This window comes from Neovison vison, chromosome 1 (assembly GCF_020171115.1).
Source record: "Neovison vison isolate M4711 chromosome 1, ASM_NN_V1, whole genome shotgun sequence".
In the NCBI taxonomy this organism is placed as follows: Eukaryota; Metazoa; Chordata; class Mammalia; order Carnivora; family Mustelidae; genus Neogale; species Neogale vison.
The window spans coordinates 92,313,132-92,332,223 of record NC_058091.1 but is presented as its reverse complement, the minus strand read 5'-3'; the positions used below and the strand labels follow the sequence as shown (position 1 = coordinate 92,332,223).

The 19,092-nt window shown below is 45.1% G+C and overlaps 1 protein-coding gene across 1 annotated transcript in view; it reads left to right on the top strand.

The window, feature by feature from the left end:
• Positions 1 to 19,092, top strand: part of CLIC5 (chloride intracellular channel 5) — a 100,642-nt gene that overhangs the window by 33,992 nt on the left and 47,558 nt on the right. The gene's annotated exons all lie outside the window — the stretch shown is intronic.

Genomic DNA, 19,092 nt, shown 5'->3' with positions numbered 1-19,092 from the left:
GCTCCTATCAAGAAAATTGTCTCTCTTAGGGCCATTGCTGGGAATTCTCAGGGAGAGCTAAAACACTTTTTTTCTTTTTTAAGACATTTATTTATTAGTGGGGGAGGGGCAGAAGAAGAGAGAGAATCTTGGGCAGACTCCGTGCCAATCATGGAGCCCCACGTGGGTCTCGATCTCATGACCCTGAGATCATGCAGGAATCAGCCAAGCTACGCAGGCACCCTTGATGGGACTTGATTGAAGAATGGGCTTCTGTTCATTTTCCTAAGAGATAGTAGTCTAGCTATAATGTCAATCTACTGGTGAGAAAGAAGGGATCTGGGCTGGCAGTGGTATTATCAGGCCACAGGCTTCCAGAGCACTGGTGTGTGCATTCAAGCCTCACAGAGAATTTGGGAAGCACCTGGCAGCTGTTGTTATTGCCATTACAGAAGAGGGACAGAGCTTGGAGGCCATTGCAAGCACCTCTCTGTCCTCCACTGTACCCCCATCCCTGGATTGAGACGGGATTGAGAGAAGAAACACCTTGCTCCCAGCTAGTTACAGAACTGCAGACACTCTGGACTGAAGTCCCGGATGCCCAACACTCCACTTCTAGTAAATTTGTTTCGAAGGCCTCGTTTCTCTTCAACCCAAGGTCATTCCCTGAGGCTGTGGTATTTGCATGCAAGCTACATTTTGAACACTTAGAATGAATATGTCTGACCCTGAATTTACCACAAGACTGAGAAGAGAGCAATAGAACATGGTCTGTTTTATGACTTAGTAGAAAGAACCCCATTAAAAAAAGATCTCATAAGAACTAATTGGGAGAACATGGGGGAAAATTAAGCTTCTCACTTTAGCTGTGTCCTATCTCTTCTGCGTCTTCAGAAGTCCTCTCTCTCTGTGGAGAAGTGTCTGCAGAGTCCCATCTAAGGTCGACATTATAGATAAGACATGTAATCAGCAAATGACGTTGATCTTCTACCCCACTGTTCCTAATCGAGGTCTCAGAATTTTCTACATCATGCTTCTGGCATTCTTTTCCAAGACTTGAGAGATGAAGCACAAGCTGAGAAATCTTTGCCATTCCTGAGCCTCCATCAGAAGATAATTTGGAGGGGGATGATCCCCTAAACATTTGATAGAGTTCAGAAATCTATCTGCTACTCTTGAAGGCCAATGCTTGGCATCACCCATCTAAACATAGCCCAGTAATAGTGAGCTTCCTTCCTTAGGAAGAGCTTGCAAGTGAAGCTATTGTGAGTGTTTAAGGGAGCTTAAAACAGTAGACATGGTTGAGGGTTGGCTTAGAGGGCAAGACCATAGCAGGATTTTTTAACAACCATGTGCAGCTGGTTTATTTGGTGTCCTCAAACTAAATGGAGATACAAATCATATGCTTGGTGACTGTTGACATAAACTTACGTTACATACACTTATACTCCAAACCTATAGATGGGACGATTCTGTTAGAGTTGGAAACACACTTTCACATCCTATGATCTACCTAGTGGTTAATCTGAGGGGTCCTTCCTGTGGATCCCAGTATCAAAATGCAGGAGCAAAAATAGGGGTTTTGGTGCTTGTGAATTTGAGTAGCCCAAGAGCATCATGCTAAATTCTGAGACTTACAGAGAGGATCCCATGGAGGAGAAAAATTCTTGTACCTCACTTATTTTGGAGTCGCTTGGCCGGTAAATTTGTATCTTTATAAAGGCCACTTTTAGGTTTTCCTCTGAGGCAAGAAGTGGAGAATTTATAGACTGTTCCTCACCAGCAAGGGCAATTTCCAGCATTTTTAAAAAATATTTTATTTATTTATTTGACAGAGAGATAGAGAGAGAGAGAGAGAGAGAGCACAAATAGGTAGGCCAAGGGAGAGGGAGATCAAGCTCTCCCCTGAGCAGGGAGCCTGATGTGGGACTCGATCCCAGAACCCTGGGATCATGACCTGAGCCCAAGGCAGACGCTTAACCAACTGAGCCACCCAGGGACTCTTATTTCCAACTTTTTTTGAGCCGAGATAATATTGCTGAGTGAGTAATCAGGAGCAGGACTGGACATTATGCAGTCATCCCTTCACTTCCCAGGCAGGGATGCAGAAAGCCACACTGAGGCAGTCACTAGCTCAATGGCACGTTCATCTTGCAAGACATCTGGGACCAGCACACACGTCTCCTGACAGCCACCGACCAGACAGAGAGACAGCCACTAACCAGACAGAAAGCAGGGCAGGCAGTCTGTCTTTTTTTTTTTTTTTTTTTTTTAAAGATTTTACTTATTTGTCAGAGAGAGGGAGAGAGAGCGAGCACAGGCAGACAGAGAGGCAGGCAGAGGCAGAGGGCGAAGCAGGCTCCCTGCCGAGCAAGGAGCCCCATGTGGGACTCGATCCCAGGACGCCGGGATCATGACCTGAGCTGAAGGCAGCTGCTTAACCAACTGAGCCACCCAGGCGTCCCCAGTCTGTCTTTTTTAACGGTAGAATTTGTGAAAGAAAATATTGTAGGTCTTGGAAAAATTCCCTCTCTGAATAGAACACAGACTTCATCTCAGGTTATGGCTTCCTGGGTGATGGCCTTGACTGTTGTGTGTGTGGTATGATTACTGGGGTGAATTTATTTTCTTTATGGGAGTACAATAAATAGAACATTTCCTGCCTTAGTCTGCCATTTGGAAAAGCTTTTCACTTCCCCTCTGGGTCTCAGGGATTACAAAAGACAGACTTCTTTTCAATTATAGCTCAGGCTAAGCTTGAGCATACAACTCCATCAGGGGTAAGCTCAGAGTGTGTTTTTCTCAAGGCAGAGAAAGCGAAATGGGGTCTCCTTGACACCAAAACCTGGCTCAGCTTCTATGTCTGTAGCCTTGAGGTTGTTTTTTAAAAAGCAGAAGATATAATGATCCAGGACTCTAGTCTTCATGGGACCTTCTGTAGGACCCTGAAAGGAATTAGTTGGGTGGGCTTGTGGGATAGGAGGGACCGGTTGGTGGGAAACTTTCCATATTGCACGGTAGCACAGAAGACTTTCCCAGATTGTGTTTTACTGTGGTGGTGGTGGGGGGGGTGAGCTGGAGGAAGGAGGGAAGGGCCCGAGGGCAGAGCCACAGTGAAGGCACAGCTGAAGGCTTGCTCTCTGTTGGGTTCCGTGCTCCCCTGTCTCCTGTGTGATCTCCCTGGATCCTCCCAGTCATCCCGTGGGGGAGAAAGGGGCATGTGAAGCTGGGGATTTAGGCACACAGCTTCTCCGCTACCTCCCCTGTAATCTCGGGACCTTCAGTATGAGTCTGGCTTCTTGTCTTTACCTTGAGTGAATCCTTCACTTTGATGGGAAGGATTCGTCGGACTTCAGTATTTTACTCTTTTAAGAGTCAAATGACAGGTAAGCCAGGGCTAGCAGGAACCCCTTCAGAGAGGAATTTTGACAGGATTCAGTGCTCACAGCTCAGGTGATTATGTCTGAATTATTTACGTTGATGATTTTGACTGTGCTTTCAACTGTCTCCGTGCTCCGGCTAACTCCACAGGTGACAGGTCACCTGCACTTCCTGGACCTCGGTTCTCGGTTGGCCTCCTCTGAGAAACGAAGGAGTTGGATGAGGCTGGAGGGATCTGGGTTGGGTTGAGGGTGGGAAACCTTCCAACAAGAAAGCTTCTTCAATGGCTTTCTGAGGTAACGTGCTCAGAATACTATGGAAAGGTGTTTGAGGAAAATCATGGGAAGACGATGCCTTGGAGGAGCCTTTCAGCGTGGAGGGCCAGCCCGCAAGCTTCGTCCTCTCAGCGAACATTCACGGAGCCTGTGCCAGGAGCCAGTGTTGTGCTGGGATCTGGGTGTCGCTCTGGCTCACAGGATTTCTATTCAGCCAGCCAGTAGAATTCTGAGCTGCAGATATAAGATTCAGTGATATTTACCTTTTCTGAGCCGCATTTGACCCTATTTTAAAGTGACTTTCAAGATCATCTTTTTTACTTTTGTATCCACTTTATAAATAACAAAACTAAGGCTCAGGGGCAGGGGAGGGGAGCAGTTATTTACCCAGGATCACACAGTTATTTGAGCCCAAACTAGATCTGGAACACAAGACTTCTAATTCTCTGCTTTTAATACACTCCCCTCTTTTGATTAAAGGGCTGCTCACGGAACTCAGTTCACTCAAACATCCTCCAAACATTCCGGCTTGGGTCTTACCACAAGCAACTGTCCCAACTGCTTAGCACTTGCATCTAAGGCAAAGTTAAACATTGCTGTAGTCTCCCACCTCCAGAGTAATTAAAAAGGAATGTGTTTTGTTTTTAAGTCTTGCCTTTCCAACCAGCACTGGAGTAATTTTAAGTAGAGTATTTTATTTTTTTAAAGATTTTATTTATTTATTTGACAGACAGAGATCACAAGTAGGCAGAGGCAGGCAGAGAGAGATGGAGAAGCAGGCTTCCCGCTGAGCAGAGAGCCCGATGCGGGGCTTGATCCCAGCACCCTGGGATCATGACCTGAGCTGAAGGCAGAGGCTTTAACCCACTGAGCCACCCAGGCACCCCATAAGTAGAGTATTTTAAATGGAAATTGGAGCAGCTCTGTGATAAGAATTTCTTCCCTTTGGCCTGGGCACCCATTATAGAAACTCTGTCCTTGTTAAGTTGTGGAGGTAAGGACTGATTGGATCTCACATGGGATTTAATAGGCAAAAGTCCGTGTGTCTGGTTTCCAGACTCTGGGGGGCTACTGTTAACATTCTTTCTTCTCTCCCAGTTCCTCACTTACCTGGAAGATGCCTGTAACCCCCTCCACCAAAGCTCTATTCCTTCTGCTTCTATCTGGTCCACGATCAATGGCAAACAATCATATAGAATTCATCCGTAAATTCAAATGCTTTCAGAGTTGGCTTTGAGAAATCGAAGTGGGGAAGATGCCATGTTGGCCGGGGTTGGGGGGTGCAAATGGGTCAGGGACAAGTGGTGGCAGGAAAAAGCAGATCTAGGAGACAGAGAGACTTCCAGAAGATAGGGTTTGACTGCTTTGTGGCCTTGCCTGTGATTGAGCTGATATACTTAAACCGGAGAATTTCTGGGTGCGTTTCCCTGATACAAAGCAAAGGATAAGACTGTCTGCTTATGGTTCCCTAAACACCCCACACCGTGTAATCAAGCTGCCGGACGTGCATCTATGTAGTAGTTTCTGCTCTGTGGTCCTCACCCACTGTTATGCTTTAATAAATCCTCGTCTACCCCAAGACCTTCCCTGAACTCTTCGTGTCCCTGCTCTACCCATGCTCTGTCATTACCGCACTTCATTTATGACCCAGACATCATCTCCTTGCCTTTCGCTGCCTCCATGTGGTCCAGTTTTTCAAGGAGAGGGACTGGTTCTCATTCATCGTCGAAATCCTAAGCCCTGCACTGAGCAGGCCTTCAGTGAAGATGCCGCCCTGCCCAAGAGGTCAGGTGACTGCACACGGTTCAGCGTGGGGTGAAACCTCTTAGTGTTCCACACAGCCAGGGAAGCTGAACTAGGACTTGAAGGAGACCCACCTGTAGAAGAAGTGGTACGTATAGCCATTGCTGGCTAGAGGACATTGCCGGGGAAGAGGAACTACGAGTGAGCCCATATGACCATGTGAGAGCTTGGGCCTGATCCCAGTGCTGTCTGTCACCCTCAGGGAGGACCCCACTACAGAGATCAAGAATAAACGCGTGTGGAGATGTAACCTTGAAGCTGGTGAGTGAGGCTCTTGGCATTGCTGCTGCACTGACTTGAGGTTCTCCAGACATCTTCCACCCCAAATATGCTCTCCATTCCCGGAACAGCTCCAAATGGTGCCCTTCTTTCAGGGCGTATGCAAGGACTGACGGTGCGGGGGGCGGGCAGCAATGGTAGAAGTGGGGTGGGAGAAGGCGGGCGGTGATCTGAAGGTGTCTCCAGGACAGGAGTACCAGGAAATAGGAAACCAAACAAGTAAGGGGGAGCACCTGAAATCTCCCTGAGACTCTGACTCTGTGTTTGGAGTGGGTCTGGGGGCCATTTTGGTCCATTTTTCTTGTTTAACATATCCCTTAGGTGATTCTATTGTATCCCTAACCGTGAGCCCAACTAGGTCAGAGGTGGCCAGGCCCAATCAAACATTGGAATCCTTTTGAAAGTTTTGAGGAAAAAAAAAAAAAAAGATCTGAGCCCTATTCCAGATTGATTAAGTCAGAATATCTAACGGGCCCTGACATGGCATCTTTTTTTTTTTTTTTGAAAGATTTATTTATTTATTTGACAGACAGAAATCACAAGGAGGCAGGGAGGCAGGCAGAGAGAGAGGAGGAAGCAGGCTCCCTGCTGAGCAGAGAGCCCGATACGGGACTCGATCCCAGGACCTTGAGATCATGACCTGAGCCGAAAGCAGCGGCTTAACCCACTGAACCACCCAGGTGCCCCATGACATGGCATCTTTAAATGAGTATTAGACTTATTAATTTCTAAAACATACTTTGCTGACATTTTATAAAATACTAATTTTGCAAAAAATTTTTTCCAAAGGGTCCCAGGTTTCAGTGAACCTATTTAATAAATCTTATCACTCAGATTTGATGTTAGTGCCATAGGCTTTTCTTCCATCATATTGGGGAGTTTGGGGTAGATGAGAGTGACTGAGCCCAAGTGAGAGGCCAGATGGCTGACTTGGTGAGCACTCTAACATCTTTCCAGACCAGCTTGTGGTGTCAAGATGCTGTATCCTAAACTCCTCGTTCAGATGACGAGAGCAGAGGGCGGGGCGAGTAATAATTGAGAGATCTTCACTATCACAGGATCCCAAACACCAGAGTTTGTGGGAGAAGTGGAGTTTAATGTCAAGATACCCTTGTCTGCTATGAAGATGATAGGAGTTGCAGGTTCATTCTGGGAATGTAGGGGAAATGGATTCACGATCAAAAGCTGGAACTAGTTTCTCTAGCATCTTGAATAATAAAAAATAGGTCAAGGGAGGAAAACCACACTCTTGACAGTGCCCTAATTAAGTGGAAAGCGTGTTTTCTCCACTAGGACTGGTGTTCTCTGGGGCAGGCTTAAGTCAGAAGACATCTTCAAATGAAACCCATGCGGGAAGGAGTTCTGTTTATTTGAGGCTGGAGATTTGTATCGCTCTTTGGTTTCCTTTGCTTTCGTACATTTCTGATGTGGGAGAATTCCGGCTTTTCACTTTCCTGATGCAAACACTGAGACCCACAGTCAAGCCTCAAAGAACAGCATGATGATCCCATAAATATTTGTAGCAAAGATTCTTGGGTAATGAGGGGACATACAGGCTTCCACTGGACTTCAGCAGAAAGTCACCCGTAATCTGCCACAATCTGACCGTCACCTTCATCCATCCATCTTCCTTGGGTTCTCATCTTTGGCACCTGAGCCACTTGTAAGCAGTGCTTGAGGAATGTAGCCCAGCATAGAAACTCAACGATCTTATAGAGAGCAGGCATGCATGTGCCTGGGATTGTACCAACAGTTCCCTCAACGTACATCCTCTTCCCTGTCTTCCTCATGGTCAGTGTGACACTGCCCTTATTTAGGGACACTTTTGCAGCCAGTGAGCAGGGACCATGGTTGCCCCTGTGTTTGCTTTCTCTACTGAATGGATTGTTTTGCACACAAAACCCTGAGCACCAAGGTATTGTTGAATTTTTGTGCCATCAAAGAGAGATCTACTGACTCTTTACCAAGCCGTAGCATTTCACAAACAGGGATGTTTAATCAGCTCTTGCTAAATGTTTGTCTTCTGTGGTCGCAATGAATAGAGATGAAAGTTTCTAAAGTGAACATCATGTGTTTTATACCTCCTACCATTCAGTTTGGTAACAATCCTCTTAGGTGAGGGTTTGTCCCCAATTTGCAGATAAAGGATGTGACATTGTGTGTATGTGTGTGTGTGTGTGTTACCTGCTGGGTAACATACCACCCCAAAACTTAGTGACTTCAAATGATGAAGACATTGATTTCACTCAGGAACCCAAAGTTTGGCTTGAGGTTGATGGAGATAACTCACTTTACTTCACTAGGTGTCATTTGGTACAGCTCGAAGGCCGGGGGCTGGCATCATCTGAAGTTGTACTCATTCACCTGTCTGGTGGGGGATGCCACCTGTTGGCTGAGCGCTTGGCTGGAAGTTGATTGTTGTGCTGTGGATTCCTCATGACCTGGGTTCTAAGGGCAGGCATCCCAAAGGAGAGAGAGCATGCCGGGCCCGATCTGTACTACTTTTTATGACCTGATCTCAGAAGTCATACACTTGACATTCTACAACTTGTGGAGGCAGCCATAAAGACCCACCCCATTTCAAGAAGAAGGCAAATATAGACTCCACCTTTGGAGATATACGGAACTAGAAATAGGGCTGTCGCCACTTTGGAAATAAAACCTGCCCCGTTCAGCTGCTTGATATCAGGGCTGGAATTTGAACCCAGGTCTGCCTGACTCTACCCGCTGCCCTTTATACTGTACTACTGAACTCTGTGAGGTCAAGGACAAAAGCCTGATCCTAGTGCAATGGAACTTAGTTGTTAAGTATCATGTCTGGGGCTAGTGGATCATGAAGAGCCTGACTTAGAGGCAGAGGTTTGGCTGCTGGGGGTTCCTGGGGCTGGTGCAGGTGTGTGATAGCGGAGTCGTTGTGCCTCCCGGAGCACTGTGGAGTAACACGTAAGGCATACCAGGACCATGAACTCTGTATTTCTTGAACACCTCTTGGGTTCTCAGGGTCTCATAAAATAAAACGGATAAGTAAATTAAACAAATCACCAAGTAGCACTCATGCTAATGGAAGACTTCTCAAGTGTCTTATTAGAAAGGGAGATCGTGTGGCATTGAAAATATTATTAATAAGAATACTATCTGACTTTTACTAATAAGAAAACCTCAGGTGTCTAATAACTGGCAAACTTCCGATTGAGGCAAAATCTAGAATAATGTAGAAGGGAGTGAGAGAAGCTGAGAGGCAGAATTCACCAGGAAGAATGGAGATAAGCAAGCCCTGTAGCATTTCCACATTTTCTCTTTTCTTCTTTCTTTCTCTTTCCTTTTCCTTCTTTTCTGTTTTTGTAAGCTCAGGGGTTGAATAGAATGTTCTAGGTCTAAGAGCAAGTGTTACTGCTGACTTAGGGAGGATAATCATGTTTGGGCGCTCCAGAGGGCATCAAGCGTGGAGGGGGAGAGCGACTAGCTGAGGGGGTAAAGGTCAGGAGGAGGACGCTGTCAGCAAAAGAACATGAGAGTCAGACACAGGGCCAGCAGCAACAGCAGAGCATTAAGCCAAGCGTGGGCCCTTCTGAGCCCCGGGCCTCATGCATCCTCACAGATGGTGGGCCCATAAAGCCAGCCCAGCAGAAAGGAGGCACCCGGTGACAGGGAGGCTGCGGAAACCTGAGTTTTAAGAAGTGAGGGTAATCGAAAGTTCTAACTACAAGAGAAAATTCAAGTAGGAGTAAGTTACAAAGAAAGGGGAAAAGAAGAGAATTGCTTAGGCCCAGAAAGTGATTGAAAGAGAATCATTTCAAAGGAGGATGTGAAGTAGAAGCAGGATGAGTAAGAGGTTTAAAAGAGACCCATTCATTTATTCAAACAGTGTGGACACGAAAGCGTAGAAATAAAAATCCCCGTAGGAGTTGAAAGAAGGGCTGGAAGCGGGGGTGTTGGTGTTGGGTGGGAAAGGGCAGCTCTTTCCCAGAGAGTGTGTGGAGGAACAGGAGGTGAATACAGACTCAGCCAGGAATGACACGAAGCTAGGGGGAGGCTGAAGGACACTCCCAAGAGGCCTCAAGAACAGCCACGTTATGCAACTCAGCAAGTCGTGGTTGTCCTTGGGCCCAAAGCCACCATCAGACCAGAGCGGTAACTACTCAGGGTCAAAGGCACCACTGGACCCTGCTCTCTTAGTCAGACACTGAACACAGTAGGCTTCCGGGTATGGCACCCACAGGGGCCCTTGGGTGGGGATAGTTACGCAACCATATCGAGGTGTTTATAAAACCATCTGGTGACTTAAGGTGATGATGACAGACAGTGCACTTCTGGGTTACCCGTCTCAGCGAATGCTTTTGAATTTGCCTAGCATGATGTTTAATTTTTTGTGTCAACTTGGCTGGGCTGCGGTGCTCAGATATTTAGTCAGACATTGTTCTGGATAGTTCTGTGCTCGAGGTATTTTTTGGATGAGCCTAACCTTTAAATTAGTAGACTTTGAGTAAAACAGGTTACCTTCTCTAATGTGTGTGGGCCTCATTCAGTTAGTTGAATGCCATAATAGAAAGACTGGTCCCCTGTGAGGAAGAGGGAATTCTATCAGCAGGACTTCCCTGAGTCTCCAACCTAATGACCTACTCCATCAGGTTATGGACTTACCAGACCTCTACAGTCATGTGAGCCAACCCCTTAAAATAATTGTATCTATCTATCTATTTGTCTATCTATCCGTCCACATACCCATCATCCCTTCCATTTGTACACATCTTGTTGGTTCATTTTTTTTTTTTTTTTAACAGAGAGATTGAGTAAGTAAGAGAGCATGAGTAGGTGGGGAGGTAGAGGAGAGGAGGAAGCAGACTTCCCTTTGAGTCTGAGGAGGGACTTGATCCCAGGACCCCAGGATCATGACCTGAGCCAAAGGCAGACACTTAACTGACTGAGCCATCCAGGCGCCCTCACATCCTGTTGGTCCTATTTCTAGAGAACCCTGCCTTGGAATTCTTTACATTGCATTGCACAAGCAGCAAGCCACAGAGTGCTGATTCAGCCTTTATAATCCACTTTATGGAAACGCTGACAGTGTCTGAAGCCTCAAATATATACTCATTACCTGTTCACTGAATGAAAAATGCCCAAATGACCCCAGTGAGTAAAGCCTTATGTGGCTGCTAAGAAAAGGGCTGTTTTTTACTCAAGAGGAGAGCTCCCTGTCCTCGAGTAGACCACAAACCACAAGTCCTATCTCTGCTAGCAGAAGGCTTACCGACCAAATAATTAGAGTCCATTCTGTACTGAAAAAATAATCATAATAAGGAATACTCGCTAATAAGGAAAAATGGGCAGGTCCAGCCATATATTGTCATTATAAAGAAAAATTCTTTCTTTTTCATATAATGAGAATCAGTTTCATGCTCTACAGATGAGTCATTTTATATCCAAAGAAAGTTCTCTTCCTGTGGCCTTTGTCACCTTGACACTCTTTCCCTAAGATAACAACCAACCTAGCATGGAAAAAGCTACAAATCAGAAATCAGGGATTATATCCCCCATTCTGTCATGGGACCAGGCTGTGCAACCATAGGCAAGTTGTTTAACCTCTCTGGGCTTGTTTTCTGACCAGTAAAATGAAAGAGTTAGACCATATCATCCCTGAGTTCAGTCCTAGCTCCATTACTGCAGAATTTTTATTTCTAAACTTGAAAAAAATCGCCTAATCACTTGAGTATTTGGGGATAGTTTTCATGGACCAAAGCAACAAAAATTTGAAATGTGCTGTAAATTAACTTTCTGGAGAGAACTGGAGTTTCTGTCTTCTAGGGCTTCATTAAGAGCTTATCCTTGCTAGGTTGTTAAATGAATCAAACAGGGATGTCTGGATGGCTTAGCCAGTTAAGCATCTGCCTTTGGCTCAGGTCATGATCCCAGGATCTTGGGATCGAGTCCACCACCAGGCTCCCTGCTCAACAGGGAGCCTGCTTCTCCCTTTGCCTGTTACTCTCCCTGCTTGTGGTCTCTCTCTCTCTCTCTCTCCGTGTCAAATGAATAAAACCTTTTAAAAAAATAATGAACCAAGGAACCTAAAAAGCTTGCATTTTGAAATATCAGACATTTAAATATCTGTAGCACATTGGTCCCAATCAAGAGAGAGAAACCACGCAGTAGTTTAAACAGGAGAAGTTTAACATAAAGTATTAACCATGATAGAAGATTGATCCTAACATATATGAGAATTCTGGAGCTGTAGAAGAATGGCTAATGAAGGGGTTCAGATCTCACTGGAGAGGTTAAAGTCAGCCCCACAAAAAGCACAGAAGTTCACTGGTTTGGTGAGGCCAGAGCTGGTCTGGAGTTGTTTGGAAAAGCAATAGGCTACCATCCAGAGCTCAGAGGGGAGCAGGTGGTCAGCAATGGTGTCAGAGGCATAAGCGGGAACCAGGTATCAGCAGGAGCAGGAGGCCTTCAGGCCACATGAGGCTTGCAAAGGAAGCATCACATCTGCGTGGACACCCCGACCAGAGGCAGGCTACATGGGGGCTTTGGCCTCTGTGTCAATAGGGCTACAGAGTGGTTATCACCAGGCTGTGGCTGCAAGGTGCCACAGGGATCACATTCTGGGCTGTGGTTGGCGCAGGCTCTGCTGGATGTCTTCCCACCCACACAGCTGACCCCCAGCCCACACCACAGACAGCAGAAGAAACTCTTCCTCCTGCAAGGTCCCTGTGGTGCTATCTCCTGAGAAAGATACCTTCGTGCTTACTTTAGAAATGCTGAGAGGCACTTCCCCCTATTCTCACAGAACATTTCCTACAGAGGGCATTCAGAACTGAGAGACAATAAATTGATAAATGACACAAATCTGTCAAGCTTAAATGTTGTCTGTCCATTCCCTGCTATTCTTTCTTGGTTCCTCTCTGAAAAATTCTTCCCTCTTCCAGACGTTGGTGCTTACAAATGACTTTGGGACAATTAATCAGCTTCTTCTTGTCCGCAGACAAAGCTCCATATACCTGGTCCTTTCATGGGGTGTCTTAAACCAACACTTCTCAAATGTTGTTCATGACCTCTTGGGGTCCCTGAGACCCTTCCAGGAATTCTGGGAGGTCTCAGCTTTTTCAAAGGAATATAATGTCCCCCTGGGGTTGAAATTTCACGAGTAAGTTTGCTGGTGTTTTAGCACAAATCAAGGCAGTGGTATGAACTAGGACTAGGAGTCACGTGCATGCAGAAAAAAAAAAGAAGCCAGTCTCGCTTATGAATATCCTGGATGAAGTGGTTAAAAAAAAAAAAAGTATATAATGGAATAAAACCTGAACCCTTGGTGCATGTCTTTTAAACATTCTGACTGAAGAAATGGGAAATGCACATAAAGCTGCTGGGCTGCATTCCGAAGTCAACGGTTGTCGGAGGAACAGCTCTTGCTTGTTTGAGTGGAAAGCCGAACCAGCCGGCCTCTCACAGAGCAGGGTTTTTACCGGAAAGAGCAGGGGGCAGACAAACTATGGCTCCTCAGGCTTGGTGTCTGCCAGACTCTTTCTGGAAAATCCAGGAGATGAACTTGGCGTCTCAAGGCTAACCATGGACAGTATTGATTGCCTATGATCCAGTACAAGCTTTCAAGAGAAAATGAGGATATTGGGAAACAGATACCAGCCCCCACGCCCTTGACCGTGTCTCTCATACTTCTCGGATGAGCTCAAGTGGTGCTGTTACTGAATGAAATATTTTGACATTGTACGATGACACGTATCGGCCTTTGGGAGATCTGTATCATTCAGTGAAACGCTGTTTACCAAATGACGAATTTGTGATGTTAAAAAATCATTCATGGGTGAATGGCCCATTCATAGTACGAGATAGATGAATGGGTTTTAGTGGAACAGAAGAACTTGGCTGATAGGGTTTCGAATTCCATCCACCAACTAGGTTTTAAGAAACTACCCTTTGAGTTTCGGTATGGTATTAAAGAAAAATGCCCCCGTTTATCTGAAAAAGCTATTAAATTACTCCTCCCTTTTCCAAGTACATATCTGAGTGAGGCCAGATTTTCTTTTTATACTTCAACCAAAAAGCAAAAGATTGAAGGCAGAAGCCAACTTTTATTAAGTCAGACATTAAGGATTTTGCAAAAACATAAAACAATGCCACTCTTCTCACTCAAGTTCTTTCCTTAAAAAATGTACTTCTTCTTCTTCTTCTTCTTTTTTTTTTTTTCTTACAAATACACCTTTTTAAAAAAATATTTTATTTATTTATTGGACAGACAGAGATCACAAGTAGGCAGAGAGGCAGGCAGCGAGAGAGAGGAGGAAGCAGGCTCCCCACTGAGCAGAGAGCCCGATGCGGGACTCGATCCCAGGACCCTGGGATCATGGCCTGAGCCGAAAGCAGAGGCTTAACCCACTGAGCCACCCAGCCGCCCCCAAAATATACTTCTTTTATTTTAGAGTATTATTTATGTTAACATACAATATATTTATTATCATTGCCATTATTATATTTAAATAAGTAAAAAAAGATTAAAAATACTTTTTAGCTTTCATTTATAAAACAATAAATACAAAAAGCTGTTTGGGATTCTCAGCGATTTTTAAAAAGTACGTAAGAGCTCTGAGACCAAAATGTTTGAGGACTGCTGTCTTAAATCTCCATTAGTTACTAGAAGTCACAAAACTGTAGGAATTTTCAAGTGTGGTAGTAGAGACCAATAGAGGAACGTGATTTCATTACTCAAGGTCGCACAGTGAGTCAGCGACCGAGATGGCTTGAGATCCGTGATCTGCTATGTTGTGTCGTACAACCCAGACTTCTCTGGGACGCTCTTCAGAACACCAACATTGCGATTTTGAGATTCTCAAGAGATAGATAGGGTGCGATACCTTCCTCCCCTCAAAATACATCTGCTCAAACAGGAACAGGACCGACTAAATCTGTGCTTATTGCTACTTAGGGCACAGTAAGTAAAACCTGGCCCTTGTGTGGGGGGTAACCACGCTCACCTTTTAGAGGGAGAGACTACATGAAAGGCAGTATCTCATAGCATACAATATGACTTACCTGGCAAGTAATATAATGTATAGTCATACAACCTATATAATTCTATTATTCTATTATTATCATAGGCAATATTATATATTACAGAAGTTTTACTGTATCTATAGCATATTTATAGTAGAGTATAACTTACAGTAAATACATTTACTATATCTAGGAAAGGGGAAGGACTTTGGGGTCACAGTTGGCTGGTAATTCTGCACATGGGCACAGCATGGCAAAGCAGAACTGTGAACTTAGAAAATTTGCCACCAGCTGTATACCATGCTCTTTCTGACACTTTCTGGCTTGCATTTGTTTCTGAGGGCTGTCATAACAGATCACCATAAACTGGATGGTTTTTCCCATACACAGAGATTTATTCTGGAGGCTAGAAGTTGAACATCAAGGTATCAGCAAGGCCATGCTCTCTCCAGAGGCTCAGAGAAGGCTCCCCTTCCTCATCTCTTCTAGCGTCTGGTGTTTCTGGTGATCCTTGGTGTTCCTTGCCTTGTGGAGGCAGGACTCCAATTTCTACCTCTGTCTTCACATGACCCTCTCTCCTGCAGGTCTGTGTCCATATTGCTCTCTTCTTATGAGTACATCCACATATTTAGGGCCTGCCCTAATCCGGTATATGACCTCATCTTACCTTAATTACGTCTGCAGAGACCCAAATTAGGGAGCACTTAACATTCTGGAAAGACGTGAATTTGGTGTGTGGGGGAGGCATTATTTAACCTAGTACACTGCTTGTATGCCTGCCTTCAGCATTTACTGTTCACAGCCTCTTCCCCAGCCCACATGTTTTCCCTCACACTTTTCAGGGCCTAGGGTCCCATGGAACCTCACCTGGCTGTTCTCTGTTGGTGTTTTGAGTGGTTGCCACAAGCTCCCTTTCTTTAACCCATGACTTTAACAAAGGGCTTCTCTGGGCCACATAAGTGGTGAGTTGTGAAGGGGGAAAGAAAGAAGCTGAACGACTCCACAGTAAAACAACAAAAACAAAAAACCCCAGTGGAATACCCTGATTTAAGAAATGGGCTAGGGACCTAAATAGACATTTCTCCAAAGGAGACGTTAAGAACCAACAGGTATACGAAAAAAATCTCAATGTCACTCACCATCCGGGAAATGCAGATCAAACCCACAATGAGATACCACCTTACACCTGTCAGGGTGGCTGTCATCAAAACCCCCATGGCAACAAGCACTGCTGGGGATGCAAAGAAATCGGGACTTGGGGGCACTGTTGCTGGGAACGCAATTGGGAGTAGCCACTCTGGAGAACAGTACACAGGTTCCTCAAAAACCTAAAAACAGGACTTCCCTATGATCCAGCAATCTCGCTTCTGGGTATTTATCAAAAATAACTGAAATCAGGATCTTGAAGGGATATTGGCACGATCCCCTTCAGTGCAGCAGGGTTCACAACGGCCAAGACGTGGGAGGAGCCTAGGTGTCCGTGGACCGGTGAATGGATAAAGAAACTTGACTGTGCTATATACACACTGTGGAATAGTCTTCAGTCTTAGCACGGAAGGAAGATCCAAGAATGTCACGCCATGGATGAACCTCGAGCACACGATGCTAGATGAGTTTGGTCAATCATAGAGAGACAGATATTGCCTGATTTCGTTTGTAGGAGGTCACTAGAACAGTCCATGTCATAGGATCAAAGAGTGGAATGGTGGTCACCAGGGCTGGGGGGAGGGGAAACGAGGAGCTGCTATTCAGCGGGAATAAAGTTCCAGGTGAGCCCGGTAAATCAGCTCTAGAGCTCTGTGGTCCCACGCTGTGCCTGTGGTCATAGTAATGTATGGTCCATTCACGAGGTCTTGGGAGGAGGTCTCATGGTAAATGCTCTTACCCCAAGAACGGAGAAGAAAAGAGAAAAAAAAAGAAAAAGAAAAGAAGGAAAAAGAAAAGGAAGCTGAGCATCCTCAAATGTTATTTCTATGGCTCTTTGGCAATTTTTGTTTCCTGGGTAGCATCATGATTTATGACAGAGCATAGCTGTCTGGGCCTAACGTGATTTACGGCAATAGGGAAAAGATGGGAAGCTGTGAAAGCCAGCATCCTCCGCACCTCGGACACAGCTACGGGCACAGGGGTGGAAGGGTGGGATGTGTGCACACAGTCCCATCACTGTCACCTTCAGCTCTATGACCTGGGGCCACCAGGTTATCTCTTTGGGGCCTCAGGTTGGGCTCTGGGCATGTGGCTGCAGGATCTGGAGCCAGATCGCCTGTATTCAAACCAGGGACCATTAGACCGGTTCTCTCCTCTCTCTGTGCCTCAGTTTCCACAAATTGAAAAAGGGTGCTAATACCCCACTTCATGGGCTTCTCGTGAAGAATAAATGAGTTAATATTATATGTGAAGCATTTTGAACAGTGCCTGACAATGTAGACATGAGTTGTTGTTCTATGAATTTTCTTTCCAGCTTATTAGAATTCCAGTATTTTACTAGTTCTTCCTTCAGTTCCCTTATCATTACTTACCCACCCCCCCACCCAGCTACCCCCACCAGAGGAAAAGTAGGTGGCAGTACCTGGATATGGCTTTTGGTTTTGTTTTTTAATTCTTTCCTTGTCATTTCTGATGAGCCCTGGGGAAGATTTCCTTTGTCAGGATGTCTTAAACGACTAGGAACCAGGTGCCTGAGGAGTGCTTCTTGGGAAGGCCTTAGGGAGCCGACATTATAAACTCCAGTGAGCGCCAGGCTATTATTAAATTAATAGTCGCCTGTCTGAGTGAGGCTTTATCAGTAACTCTAGCTCTGCGGGTAGGTGTGTTGCCCACAATGTGGCCTCCCACCTTTCCGATTTTGTATAACGGAGCCTGTGGTGTCTCAGCTGCTCAGGAGTGGGTCTATTTGCAGCACAGAGGAAAAGCGAGACCTGAATAAGGATGGGGCTTTGGGGATCGTTAAGAGAGAGGTAGAATAACTGTAATTTCATAGCAATTACCTACAACCAACACCGTCAAAGGCGCCAGTTTTCCGTGATAAACCTGAGCCTCTGCTGGGAGCAATTTGCAAGGTAGAAATAAGCATACAATTAGACTCTTATGTATGAAAGAAGGCATCAGCCCCTCCCCGTCCAAACCTCAGAGGGGAAAATACTGGGTTGCATTTTGGGAGTGCATTATTTTTTTCTTCTTCTTTAAAAAAAAAACCTTAATAAACCCTCATTCCAGTATTTTGTTTGAGTTGTTTCCAGCTTTGCTAGGAAGCCCGGGGACCTCCCAGCTACCTGATGGGGCTACGGTTTCCAGGGGAGCCACCAATGAACTTGAGTGAATGGGTGATTTCTCCCCCTAAGTACCATGTCAGGGACCCATAAACCACTCTGTGGAAATGAATTATACAGAGATCAGTTACCCAACTTTTTTGTTGTTGTTGTTCATGCATTTGCTGAAAATGAGGTTGTTATAAAATTCATGTCTCTGCAGCCCACTCAGAAATAAAACTAGGCTTGCCTTTCAGATGATAAAACAGAAACAAAAACAAAAATGAAAAAAAAAAAAACATGCTATTTTGAGAACGGTCCTGAGAAAGTGAAGTCTAGTGAGCAGAAGTATGCAAGCACTCAGGAGGGCTATCTGATATTGTTCCAGTCCTATCTGTCAGCCAACCCCATAGGAGGCCACAAGCTTTTTGGCTAAATGCATTTTTTTGAATCCCCTGTGTAATTTTCTCCAGGGCCTTGTACATATTGAGAGTGAATTTGCATTGATCAAGTAAAAGGGATAGTTTAACAAATGATGGCTTATTGATGCTGAAGGTCAAGTACTAGTCAGAACTAAGGGGGCTATTGATTAAAATCTTGAGTCTGCCTTCTAGATATAGAGAGATGGTGTCAAAGTCTGAACTTTTTTTACTCACGATATATCATGGAGCAAGGACCAAAGGGTACAACAGAGTAAACTAGAGAGGAACGTAGTTTGGCTAGGTATAGTCAAAGAAAAGCATTTCTAATGGTTAGAACTACCCTCAGAATGGAGTGCTTTGAGAGATACAAATTACTGGTGTGTGAAGACATTTAGGCATAAACTAGATGATTACCTGGGGTTATAGAAGTTGGTGGTCCAACATCATTTATGTTAGACTGTGAGATGTGGATGGTCTCCCTTTATCCTGAGATGTAGGGGCCTATGGTTTCAGAAAGTTATGACTACATAGTCGCCATGCTGGGAACTCAAATTCAGTCCAGCACCTATTTATTGAGTCTTTACCATGTGCCAGGCATTACATTTGAGGAAAAGGACAATAACCTAGGGCAACTGCCTTTGAAGTTAGGTTGGGTCATGGTTTTAGTCAGTTCTCCATTGGGCATATATTCCTTCACATGCTGAT